At 44.3% G+C, this 13007-nt stretch overlaps 2 non-coding genes across 2 annotated transcripts; both read right to left on the bottom strand.

Annotated features, from left to right (window-relative positions):
- Positions 1-6959: 6959 nt before the first annotated feature.
- On the bottom strand, positions 6960-7032 carry trnar-ccu (transfer RNA arginine (anticodon CCU)). Its single transcript has one exon. It is a non-coding gene; the product is annotated as a tRNA-Arg (tRNA).
- A 5654-nt stretch (positions 7033-12686) lies between these two features.
- trnar-ccu (transfer RNA arginine (anticodon CCU)) lies at positions 12687-12759 on the bottom strand. Its single transcript has one exon. It is a non-coding gene; the product is annotated as a tRNA-Arg (tRNA).
- Positions 12760-13007: the final 248 nt, after the last annotated feature.

Raw genomic sequence — 13007 nt, 5'->3', positions numbered from 1 at the left:
TGGCCTAACCAATATCCTGTACAGCCACAACCCAACATCCCAATTCCTATACTCAATACACCGACTCATAAAGGCAAGTGGATCAAATGCCTTCTTCACTGTGCTATCTACCTGCAACTCCTTCTCTTCCTAATCTGTGTGTATGTGAGTTACAATAATCTTTTTGCATTCTGATATGAATAGATTCACTCTTTTGTTAATTCAACATATCCAGGTTTAATTGGCTACTTTTAAACACCAATTCAATTGGTTTGGGAGGAAGACATCCACAAGAAAGGGTCCCTTTTTAAATTAACCTGTTAGTGACCAACCAAGGATCCAGGTAAATAAAGAAAGGAAACCATTTCATCCCTGCTCACCTCGGAGCTTAACAATTTGGGGTATCTGTCTGGAACTGTAATAACGTCGGGAACAATTCTCACACCAGCCTCTCTTTGTAAGTGCTCCATGTATTTACGAAACAATGCCCTTCACCAGAACATCTCAGTGAGATATTTAACAGTCCATTTACATTAATCACTCCAAGGGCATGATCTACATTAAGAATATAAACAGTAAGTGTTGAAACTCTCAGGTTTGGAAGCATCTGCTGAAAAAAACAAAATGAATATTGCAAATTGAGAATTGTGTTTCTCTCCATGGATGCAACCTGAGCTGCATTTCATTATTGCCTGATTTTATTGCAGATTTCCAGCACTTGTGGTATTTAACTTGTATATAATTTTTTTACGTAAGGAGAATGGAGACTTGAAAACATTGAATGGGACTTTTGCTCATTAACCTCTTGGGAATTGTCTGCTATTGAATGATTTGATTCAGACTTTAGATAAGGTGCAATCATGACAAAGTCTGTGGGATTGTACTTATTATATATCAAGGAACAGCTCATCAAATAAGGCAATCCTCTGAAACATATGATTTCTCAAGTTTGGGGAGAAAGGTATAAAAGATAAGTATTAGATGGGGTGAGATCTGATCAACTTCAGAAAAACTTTGATCTGAAAACTACAATTCTACAGTGAAAGTGAAATATTGCGAAGTGTATGGTTAATTGTCGATGATATTTGTTCCTCCTTATTTAATTTCTATAAGTATCTGTAGAGTAACTTATAAACATATATTTGCGACCCATTGTTATGCATAATTTTGGTAATTTTATAATTTGCCATGACTTTCTCTTCACCTTATTCAAGGAGAGTGTTTATTACAGTGAGTGATACCACACAGTATTTCAATTGCACTGAATTGGTTTTGAAAGATAACTCAATAAATGCAGGTTGATGCTGTAGATGGTTCCTGTCGATATATTTTGTTGACCTGTTCAGACGTGTTATGTTGTTAAGTCTTAGGCAGAAAGAGGAAGAAGGTATAAGTAAGGTTCAAGAAACTGAAGACAGAAAGAGCCCTGGAGATAACAGAAATGAACTCAAACTCGGAAATAGAGATATTTGAAGGGACCATGCAACGTTTATGGAAAACAGGATTAAGGAACCTCCAAGGCATTTTACAGAGGGATAACAAGCAACAGGTCACCAGGGAAAGGGTATGTCTTCTCAGAGCAAAGGAGGGAATTTACACATGGAGCCGGAGGAAGTGGGTGAGGTTCTTAATGAATAAACTGCATTGGTATTTCCAAAGATTCTGGGTAGTCCAAGATGGTGGACGGGAAAAGGTTGTGACTGTAAGAGCTGCCCCTTTTTTGAGGCATTTTAGGTGTTGGGGGTGATTTCCTCAAATTCCAGGAGCAGCAATTACTGTTTTATTATGGAACTTTGGAGAAAAGAAACCTCAAAACAACGGCACTTTTAAAAGGAAGAAAAACAGACAAAGAAAGCGTGTACTTGGTCAGGAGGGCGGGAGGGAAGAAACCTACACTGCTCACTGATATGGATAGGAAGGGTCGGGAGGGATATGGGCCCAGTGTGGGCGAATGGGACGTGATTAGATTAGGATATGTGGGCGGCATGGACGGGATGGACCGAAGGGTCTGTTTCCATGCTGTACATCTCTATGACTCTATGACATGGTGGATGGTGAGTCATGTATATTGATATTCTAGAGCATGTCAATATTAAAAAGGAGGTGTTGGGTGTTTTGAAAAGCATTAAGGTAGACAAGTCCCCAAGACCTGATGGAATCTATCATAGAATCCTGAGAGAGGCAGGTGTGGAAATTTTTACGGATTTGTACAAAATATTTGTATCCTTTATAGTCACAGGAGAATTCCCAGAGGACTGGAGAATACCCAATGTTGTTTCTTTCTTTAAGAATGGCAAAAAGAATAATTCAGGAAATTAAAGGCCAGATTGGCTTCCTGTTATTCATTGCTTGGACATCACTGTCTGTGCCTGGATGGTACCCTCTGGAAGTCACTCTGTAAAGATCTCCACCCCTCTACCTTGGGGTCTCAGGATCTCAAGGTGTTCCTCTCTTTGGCCAAGGTTTCGGTCCATGTGTAATGGTTTCCTGAATGTGGTTCCTGTGAAGTGCCTTGTGCCATGAAAAGGGATCCCTACATGCAGGCTGTAGTTGGGTTGAAGTGTTATGGAGAGCAGGCAGGAAAGTGGAGTTGAGGCCGAGATGAGATCAGCCATGATCGTGTGGAATGACAAAGCAGGCTCGAGGAGCTGAATTGCCGAATTTTTAAGATCTTCGGAACAAAACCAAAGACAGAGCTATCAATTGCCTGGGTGTCTAACATGGTATCTCACCTCAGATGCATCATGAAGAGGGTGTCCATGTTCAAAGCCAGGGGTTGTGAGTTCATATCCCATTTGGGCTGTTATGTTTTTAAACATGAACTCTGATCAGCACCCTGTGTCTGTTTGATCTCAATTCCAGTTAATAAGGGGAGATGGTGGTGCAGTGCTAGACCTGGAGTAGGAATCCAGAACACCAAGTTCATGGTGTAGGGGAGATGGACTGTAATCCCACCATACAAGGTGGTGAAATCTCAGCTCAGGAGGAGCTTTGTCTGATGGTAACCATATTTTGCTATTGAGGTTTGTTAGGAAGCTAACTGGTTCCATATTCTCCTTTCAGGAAGAAAACCTGGTGAGACTACAGACCCACAGCAATGTGGTTGACTCACCCTCTGGGCAATAAACACTGGCCTAGTCAGAAACATATCGCATTCCTTCCCTGTAGCTCGGTCACAATCCTGGAACACCCTCCATTGATTCATTGTAGGTTTACCTCCAACAAATGGTCAAAAATCACCCCACACCAGGTTATAGTCCAACAGGTTTATTTGAAAACATGAGCTTTCGGAGCATTGCTCCTTCATCAGGTGTAATGAGAGAGGAGGCATCAGACACAGAATGTATAAGTAAAATATCAAAGGGTCATACAAATGATGTGAATGTATTGAACAAATCCAAAATGGCCGACTCCCTCCTGTTAAATCTTCAATCAGTTCGAAAGGAGATACAGGCAGCACATGGATTGCAGTGGTTCAAAAAGATAGCTCCCAATCACCTTTCAGGGGAAACTAGGGAGAGGCAATAAATGTTGATCTAGCCAGCAATTTCACGCCCTAGAAATGAATAAAAACAATCCCACAATGGAATAAACCGCCAGGGGAAAAGTCATAGTGTAATGACTTGAAAACATCAAGCCCCAACTTTGGATGGTTTCTATTGTTATGTTTTACATTATCATCCAAAACGCACCAGTCATTGACATAAAGGTTATGGTTTGGAGGAGCAGTTGTTAGACTGGGGCGGACAACGTTACAAATCACACAGCACCAGGTTATAGTCCAACAGGTTTATTGGGTAACACTAGCTTTCGAAGAGCTGCTTCTTCATCAGGTGGTTGTGGAGCAGGATTGTAAAACACTGAAGTTTTAGCAACAGGATTGCAGTGTCATGGCATGTAATATTAAACAAATTGAGCTGAAGTCTTTCATCTTTTAGAATGATCATGTTAGTTTCAGTTCCTTGTTATGTACATCCCAGACCTTTGTTAAAGTTACATTCTCAAGAGAGTTTTAACAATCAGTGCCATCTCAGCTCAGATAATGCATTGAAGATGTGAGGTTAAAATCTGTCTGTGTTCGGTCAGACTGATTCTATTTCTAAAGTGGCATTTACTGATTCTGACATGGTTTTATGCAGTTTTTGAGCAAAACAAAACATAATTCTGATCGTACAAATTCACCCCACAAACGTACATGTGTGTGCGTGCAGGGAAGACCGAGTGAGTGTGTGCATTTGGGTGTGCGTGGTAGGGGGCGATGGTGTGAGTGTCTGTGAGAGTGTGTGTATGTGTATGTGTTTGAGTGTAATGGGGTATACATCTGTGAGAAGGTGTGTGTGTGGGTGTGAGTGTGGGAGTGTGTATGTGTATTGTGTGACAGGATGAGTGTGTGTGTGTGTATGTGTGAGTGTGGGAGCGTGTATGTGTATTGTGTGACAGGATGAGTGTGTGTGTGTGTGTGTGTGTGTGTGTGTGTGTAGTGCAGTGGGGTCAGCTGTAGTGTGACATGAACCCAAGGTCCCAGTTGAGGCCATCCTCATGGGTACCAAACGTGGTTATCAGCCTCTGCTCGGCCACTTTTCGTTGTAGCCTGTCCCAAAGTCCACCTTGGTGGATAGTTACCTGAAGGATCGAGGTTGAAAGTCCCTGATCGTTGAAGTGATCTCCGACTGGGAGGGAACACCTCTGTTTGGTGATTGTTACGCGGTGCCCATTCATCTGTTGCCGTAGCCTCTGCTCGGTCTCGCCAATGTACCATACATTGGGCATCCTTCCCTGCAGCGTATGAGATAGACAACATTGTCCAAGTCACATGAGTACCTGCCGCGTACATGGTGGGAGATGTCCCCATGTGTAATGGCGGTATCCATGGCGACACTCTGACACGTTTTACAGTGTCTGCTGTGACAGGGTTGTTTGGTGTTGTCCTGAAGGCCGGGCAGTTTGCTGTGAACAATGGTCTGTTTAAGGTTTGGTGGCTGTTTAAAGGTGAGAAGTGGAGGGGTGGGGAAGGTCTTGGCGAGGTGCTCATCCTCATCGATAATGTGTTGCAGGCTGTGGAGAATGTGACGTAGTTTCTCAGCTCCTGGTAAGTACTGGGCAATGAAGGGTACCCTGTTGGTTGCAGCTCGTGTCTGTCTCCTGAGGAGGTCATTGCAGTTTCTCCCTGGGGCATGTCAGAACTGGGGTTGATGAGTTAAGCATCGTATCACATCCTTATCAGGGCATCCTTGTGTACTTCCCAGTGCCCCTCACATTCCCCCCTCACCTGAACAGATCCTGTGTAAGTGTACGGCTTGTACAGAGGGGACGGCTGTTTTAATATGTTGAGGGTGGGTTTGTGGTTGAGTGAGATGCTGTGGTGTCCATCCTTGATGGAGATGCATGTGTCCAAGAATGAGACAGATACTAAACAGGAGTCCATGGTGAGTTTGATGCTGGGATGAAACTCGTGAAATGTTGGTGAACATAAACGTTGGGAGAGTGCAGCATTGTTCTGACATGAACACAACCAAGGTTGAGGGGATCAATTCTCCTGACATGGCCCCAGAAGCACGTGTTGTCCCAGTGACCTAACAGCTCCATCTCTGATCTTCTAAGCTACTGCCTGTGGTTTACATCCCTTTTGGGGATACTTTCAATTTAAACATTCTCTCCAATTAAAACCCTCTCACTGCATTATCTCCATTCAAATTAAGTTAATCTCTGACCTAATGTCTTTAAAAATCTGCATGGCTGCTTTGTGATCATGGAATTAAAACATTACCAAGTCAGTTTGATACATGTGGCAACAAACGTTTGATGAACTGGAGCAAAAGGGAGTGGAATTAATTTCTCAGCTCTCCCAAAGAGACAGCATAGACATGATGGGCTTCAGTATATGCAGTCACATTCGAAGATTCATTGATCTGAAATTAAACAGTCAAATGTCTGTTTCACCACAGTCGCCTCATCTGTTGTTCGTTTCCTCACTGATGCAGGAATTAGCATTGACCCATTTGTTCTTGTCTTTCTGGGACCATTCCTTCAATGTTGGCTGTACAAACATTGAGCTTGCTTGACCCCTATACTGTCCTGTTGGTATTTAACAGGAAAAAATGCAGGTGAAATAAAGTTATTCCAAACTCAATAATTTATATTTACATTGAATGAGTTGGACCAAGATAACAGTGACCCTAAAGGTGGAAGATTCATTGAAAATAATTGGTTTGCAAGTAATGATAGACACAGTGAAAAGTTTTTTCTTGTGAGCAACACAGGCAGCTCACAGAGTTCAGTAACATAGATAAGTAAATAATAGGGAAACAGCAGCAGGAACAACAACACAGGTCCAGGCGAATACTAAGAGTTTGTGAGACCGTTCAGTATTCTAACAACAGTAGGGTAGAAACTGTTTCAAAACCGGTTGGTGCGTGTGTTCAGGCTTCTGTACCTTCTCCCCGATGGTAGAGGTTGTAGAAAAACATTGCCAGGGTGGGATGGATCTTTGAGAATGCTGGAGACCTTTCCTTGACAGTGGGCCTGGGAGATGGATTCTATAGATGGGAGGTTGGCCTTTGTGATTGTCTGGGCCGAGTTCACCACTCTCTGTAACTGTCTCCAATCCTGAATGGTACAGTTGCCAAACCAGGTAGTGATACATCCAGACAGAATGCTGTCGATGGTGCACCTATAAACGTTGGCAGGGGTTTTTGCTGTCAGTAATATCCGATGTTCTGGAGGGATCAGTGTTGAAGGGTTGGTTGGTTGATGAGAGTGTGATGAGAGCTGGCTTCCAAAAGCAACCTCTCTATCCGCACTCTCAGGGATCTCGTCCCCATCCAGAAACAGCAGCCACTTGATCACCACCTTCAACATTCAATCCTGCAGATCCTCGAAAATCTTGTGCAAGATCATGTTGGTGACCACTGAGCATCAACTGAATGCAGAGATGGGGATTTTTCCAAAATAGATTGGAAATAAAGGATAAACCACAGAAACACCCCAGGTGGGAATTGAACCCACAATCCCTGGCTTAGGAGGCCAGTGCCTCATCCATTAGGCCACTGGGGCACAACCACACAGTTGCCGATGGCAGCTGGTAAATAATGCACCCTGACCTCTCATCATGTGTGTTTCTGAGTGTTGTATGCTTCCTGATTGTCTTTTACAACTTCCATCTCATGCTAAAAAATTGGCTGCTTGATAAATTGATCCCGCTTCCCATTTGTCCCCAAACGGACAGATGAGAAATCAACCAAACTCCAACTTTGCACAACTCAAGACTGAGGAAAATGGAGCAGTCAGGAAAATAGCAAAAGGTTCAATGTTATTGTGTGCAGCACTTTCAAGATATTTGCAGTTAGTGGGGAAGGAGAAAGTGGAGATGTTGCAAAAATCTGCATTGAGGACAATTCAACAGGATCTTAGCAGGCATTCAGCCCATTTTGGCTGTGCTGTCTCTTTCAGACAATTCACCCCAAGATCTCCCAAATCCTGGAATTACCTTGTGCAAGTTTCTACTAAACATCATTAAAAATCAGACAACAACAGGTTGTAGTCCAACAGGATTATCTCAAAGTACTAGCTTTCGGAGCGCTGCTGCTTCGTCAGGTGGTTGTGGAGTATAAGATTGTAAGACACAGAATTTATGGAAAAAGTGTACAGTGTGATGTCACTGAAATTATATATTGAAAACATCTGGATTGTGTGTGAAGTCTCTCATCTTTTAGAATGACCAGGTTGGTTTCAGTTATTTCATGTGTAAATCACAAAACGTTTTTCATTGCCAAGTGAAATGGCAAGCTCTCCAATAAAAGCTAAATGCTGTGAATGCTGGAAATCTGAAAAGAGACAGCACAGCCACAATGGGCTGAATGCCCGCTAACATTCTGTTGATTTCTCTTCAATGCAGCTTTTTGCAACATCTCCACTTTCTCCTTCCCCAGTAACTGCAAATATCTTGAAAGTGCTGCACAAAATAATATTGTGCCCTTTGCTATATTCCTGTCTGCTCCATTTTCCTCAGACTTGAGTTGTGCAAAGTTGGAGTTTGGTGGATTTCTTGTCTGTCCGTTTGGGGACAAATGGGAAATGGGATCAATTCATCAAGCAACCAATTTTTTAGCATGAGATGGAAGTTGTAAAAAACAATCAGTGAGAGTATAAACTGAGAAAAACACAATATGAGCCATCAGGGTGCAGTATTTAAAGGCTGCCAGTTTCACAGCACAAACGTAGTCCCAGTGACCTAATGGGTACAGCATTGGTATCTTCAGGCAGGGGTTGGGGGTTCAAGTCCCATCTGGGGTGGATACCCTTTCGTAGCTTGCCATCTTTCATCTTTACTTCTCATCTTCATTTTAAACGTCCCCATGTCTGCATTCAGTTGATGGGAAGTGCTGCCCAACATGAATTTGCACAAAGTTGTCGGGGATCTGCAGGATTCGGGTGAAATTGTCTGAAAGAGACAGCAGAGCCACAATGATGAAGAACTGCTGAGATTCTCTGAGGATGACATGGTGGCTCGATGGGTTTGGGACTGGATGGAATGCTCTTCAGAGACTGAGTGTGGATTTGATGGGCTGAATGGCTTGTCCCCCTCACTCTAGGGCTTTTATGAACATGTTTGGAGCAGATGGTCAGAGCTCTGCTGCAGATCCCAGTCAAGGCTTTGCTAAGGGACTGGCATCCAGGTGTGTGTTCATATCCTTCTTTTCCCTGACCTTCCAGAATGTTCTGTAGCTTTAGCCAAAGGGGTCATGAGCTGGGTTCACATCATCCAATGGGGTCACATTGCCAGGAGCTAGACAACGGATTTACTCAGACTGACACTTCCAGTCATCGAGTCATAGAGATGTACAGCACAGAAACACACCCTCGGTCCAACCCGTCCATGCTGAACTGATATCCCAACCCAATCTAGTCCCACCTTCCAGCACCCGGCCCATCTCCCTCCAAACTCTTCCTATTCATATACCCATCCAGATGCCTTTTAAACGATGTAATTGTACCAGCCTCCACCACTTCCTCTGGCAGCTCATGCCACACACACACACCACCCTCTGCCTGAAAAAGTTGCCCCTTAGGTCTCTTTTATATCTTTTCCCTCTCACTCTAAACCGAAGCCCTCTAGTTCTGGAGTCCCCCACCCCAGGGAAAAGACCTTGGCGGTTTACCCTATTCATGCTCCTCATGATTTTATAAACCTCTGTAAGGTCACCCCTCAGCCTCCGATGTTTGGATCTTCCCCTTCGAGGAACTGGTATCAGCTTCCACCACTGTGACTGTGTGTTCAACCTCATCCGTCCTCTTTTCCAGGTCTCCCAGCTGCTGTTCATGCTTCTGCAGCATGATAGAGATCGGGGCCAGCTTCGCCTCTAATCTGCTTCCCCAACATCTCGCGAGATTTCGCGAGCTCCTTCCCCAGGGCCTGGTCGGTAATCGAGTCCGAGGATCCTGCAGGCTGGGCCGGGGGCCTGGCCCCGGACACTGCTCCTCCCTTCTTCAACATCTCTGGACGATGAAAACGCAGGTAAGTTGATTTTTCACAATGTCCTGGGACTCCACAACCTTTTCAGAGTCCCAGGATATCGCGATGGTCTGGATTGGGCGGGATAGAAATTCTTCCCCCTTGTGCTGTGGTGTGAAGCTCTGCAACATGATCGTCTGAGAACACCACCATCTTGGATCCCCAGAGTGCAGTGAGAGAATAAAACTCAGAAAAACACACAATGAGAGGTCAGGGTGCAGTATTTAAAGGCTGCCATTTTATTTGTCATGTCTGTAGCCCCCGTGGCCTAATGGATAAAGCACTGGCTTCCGAAGTCAGGGATTGTGGGTTCAAATCCCACCTGGGATATCTGACTTTTCATAGTATGTCCTTTCGCTCTTACCTACTTTGCAAATGTCTGCATTCAGTTGATGGGATGTGATCTTGCACAAAACTTTTGGGGATCTGCAGGATTGGGGCAAAATTGACAGCACAGTCACAAGGGCTGAAAACCGGTTGAGATTCCCCTGGGAATGGCATGGTGGCTCAGTGGGTAGCACTGCTGCCTCACAGTGTCTGGGACCGGGCCTTGATTCCTCCCTTGGGTGTCTGTTTGTGTCGAGTTTGCACATTCTCTCCATGGGGTACTCCGGGTGCTTTGGTTTCCTCCCACAGTCCAAATATGTGCAGGTTCAGTGGATTGGCTTTGGGGAATGCAGGGTGAGAGGATAGCAGTTGGGCCTGGATGGAATGCTCTTCAAAGGGCCAGTGTGAATGTGATGGGCTGAATGGCCTGCCCTCCTCACCCTAGGGCTTTTATGAACAATTTGGAGCAGATGGTCAAAGCACCACCGCAGTTCAAGGCTTTGTGAAGGGACTGACATCCAGATGCATGTCCCTCTCCTCCTTTTCCCTGATCTTCCAGAATGTTCTGTGGCTTAGGCCAATGGGGTCACATCATCCAATGGGGTCACACCAATACCCTTCACTGTTGTCATGCCAGGAGCTATAAAGTGGATTGTCTCAGGCTGACACTTCTCCAATATACAACCCACAGTCTGGTTGGAACTGGTTCTTCTTGAATCTTTGTAACTCTTTGATCTTAGCTGCACTGTTCTCTGGAGCTGATAGCTGCTGTTTAATTTAGTTTGGCTAGACCTGGAGTAGGAATCCAGAACACCAAGTTCATGGTGTGGGGGAGATGGACTGTAATCCCACCATACAAGGTGGTGAAATCTCAGCTCAGGAGGAGCTTTGTCTGATGATAACCATATATTGCTATTGAGGTTTGTTAGGAAGCCAACTGGTTCCAGTGTCATGGCATGTAATATTAAACAAATTGAGCTGAAGTCTTTCATCTTTCAGAATGATCATGTTAGTTTCAGTTCCTTGTTATGTACATCCCAGACCTTTGTTAAAGTTACATTCTCAAGAGAGTTTTAACAATCGGTGCCATCTCAGCTCAGATAATGCATTGAAGATGTGAGGTTAAAATCTGTCTGTGTCCCAGTGTTCGGTCAGACTGATTCTGTTTCTAAAGTGGCATTTATAGAATGTGACATGGTTTTATGCAGTTTTTGAGCAAAACAAAACATAATTCTGAATGTACAAATTCACCCCACAAACGTATATGTGTGTGCGTGCAGGGGAGTGAGTGTGTGCATTTGGGTGTGCGTGGGAGGGGGCGATGGTGTGAGTGTCTGTGAGAGTGTGTGTATGTGTATGTGTTTGAGTGTAATGGGGTATACATCTGTGAGAAGGTGTGTGTGTGGGTGTGAGTGTGGGAGTGTGAATGTGTATTGTGTGACAGGATGTGTGTGTGTGTGTATAGTGCAGGGGGGTCAGAGGGGACGGCTGTTTTAATATGTTGAGGGTGGGTTTGTGGTTGAGTGAGGTGCTGTGGTGCCCATCCTTGATGGAGATGCATGTGTCCAAGAATGAGACAGATACTAAACAGTAGTCTATGGTGAGTTTGATGGTGGGATGAAACTCGTGAAATGTTGGTGAACATAAATGTTGGGAGAGTGCAGCATTGTTCTGACATGAACACAACCAAGGTTGAGGGGATCAATTCTCCTGACATGGCCCCAGAAGCACGTGTTGTCCCAGTGACCTAACAGCTCCATCTCTGATCTTCTAAGCTACTGCCTGTGGTTTACATCCCTTCTGGGGATACTTTCAATGTAAACATTCTCTCCAATTAAAACCCTCTCACTGCATTATCTCCATTCAAATTAAGTTAATCTCTGACCTGCTGTCTTTAAAACTCTGCATGGCTGCTTTGAGATCATCGAACTGTACAAACATTGAGCTTGATTGACCTCTATACTGTTCTGTTGGCATTTAACAGGAAAAAATGCAGGTGAAATAAAGTTATTCCACACTCAATAATTTATATTTACATTGAATGAGTTGGACCAAGATAACAGTGACCCTAAAGGTGGAAGATTCATTGAAAATATTTGATTTGCAAGTAATGACAGGCACAGTGAAAAGTTTGTCTTGTGAGCAATACAGGCAGCTCACAGAGTTAAGTAGCATAGATAAGTAAATAATAGGGAAACAGCAGCAGGAACAAAAACACAGGTACATGCGAATACTAAGAGTCTGTGAGACCGTTCGGTATTCTAACAACAGTAGGGTAGAAACTGTTTCAAAACCGGTTGGTGTGTGTGTTCAGGCTTCTGTACCTTCTCCCCGATGGTAGAGGTTGTGATTGTCTGGGCCGAGTTCACCACTCTCTGTAACCGTCTCCGATCTTGAATAGTATAGTTGCCATACCAGCTAGTGAGCAGAAGGGCTTATGCCCGAAACATTGATTCTCCTGTTCCTTGGATGCTGCCTGACCTGCTGCGCTTTTCCAGCAACACATTTTCAGCATACCAGGTAGTGATACATCCAGATAGAATGCTGTCGATGGTGCACCTATAAACGTTGGCAAGGGTATTCGCTGTCAGTAATATCCGATGTTCTGGAGGGATCGGTGTTGAAGGGTTGGTTTGTTGATGAGAGTGTGATGAGAGCTGGCTTCCAAAAGCAACCTCTCCAACCGCACTCTCAGGAATCTCGTCCCCATCCAGAAACAGCAGTCCCTTGATCACCACCTTCAACATTCAATCCTGCAGATCCCCGAAAATCTTGTGCAAGATCATGTTGGATACCACTGACCATCAACTGAATGTGGAGATGGGGTTTCTTCCAAAATAGGTCAGAAATAGAGGATAAGCGACAGAGATACCCCAGATGGGACTTGAACCCACAATCCCTGGCTTAGGAGGCCAGTGCCTTATCCATTAGGCCACTGGGGCCACAACTGCCATGGCAGCCTTTAAGTACTGCATCCTGACCTCTCATTGTGTGTGTTTCTGTGTGTTGTGCTCTCACTAATTGGTTCTTACCCCTTCCATCTCATGCCACATTGTTGGCTGCTTGATAAATTGATCCCGCCTCCCATTTCTCCCCAAATGGACAGATGAGAAATCAACCAAACTCCAATTTTGCACATCTCAAGTCTGCGGAAAATGGAGCAGACAGGAAAATAGCAAAGGGCTCAATG

Source organism: Chiloscyllium punctatum, chromosome 18 (assembly GCF_047496795.1).
Source record: "Chiloscyllium punctatum isolate Juve2018m chromosome 18, sChiPun1.3, whole genome shotgun sequence".
Lineage (NCBI taxonomy): Eukaryota > Metazoa > Chordata > Chondrichthyes > Orectolobiformes > Hemiscylliidae > Chiloscyllium > Chiloscyllium punctatum.
Note: the sequence above shows the minus strand (reverse complement) of the source record. Positions and strands in the feature narration are given on the sequence as shown.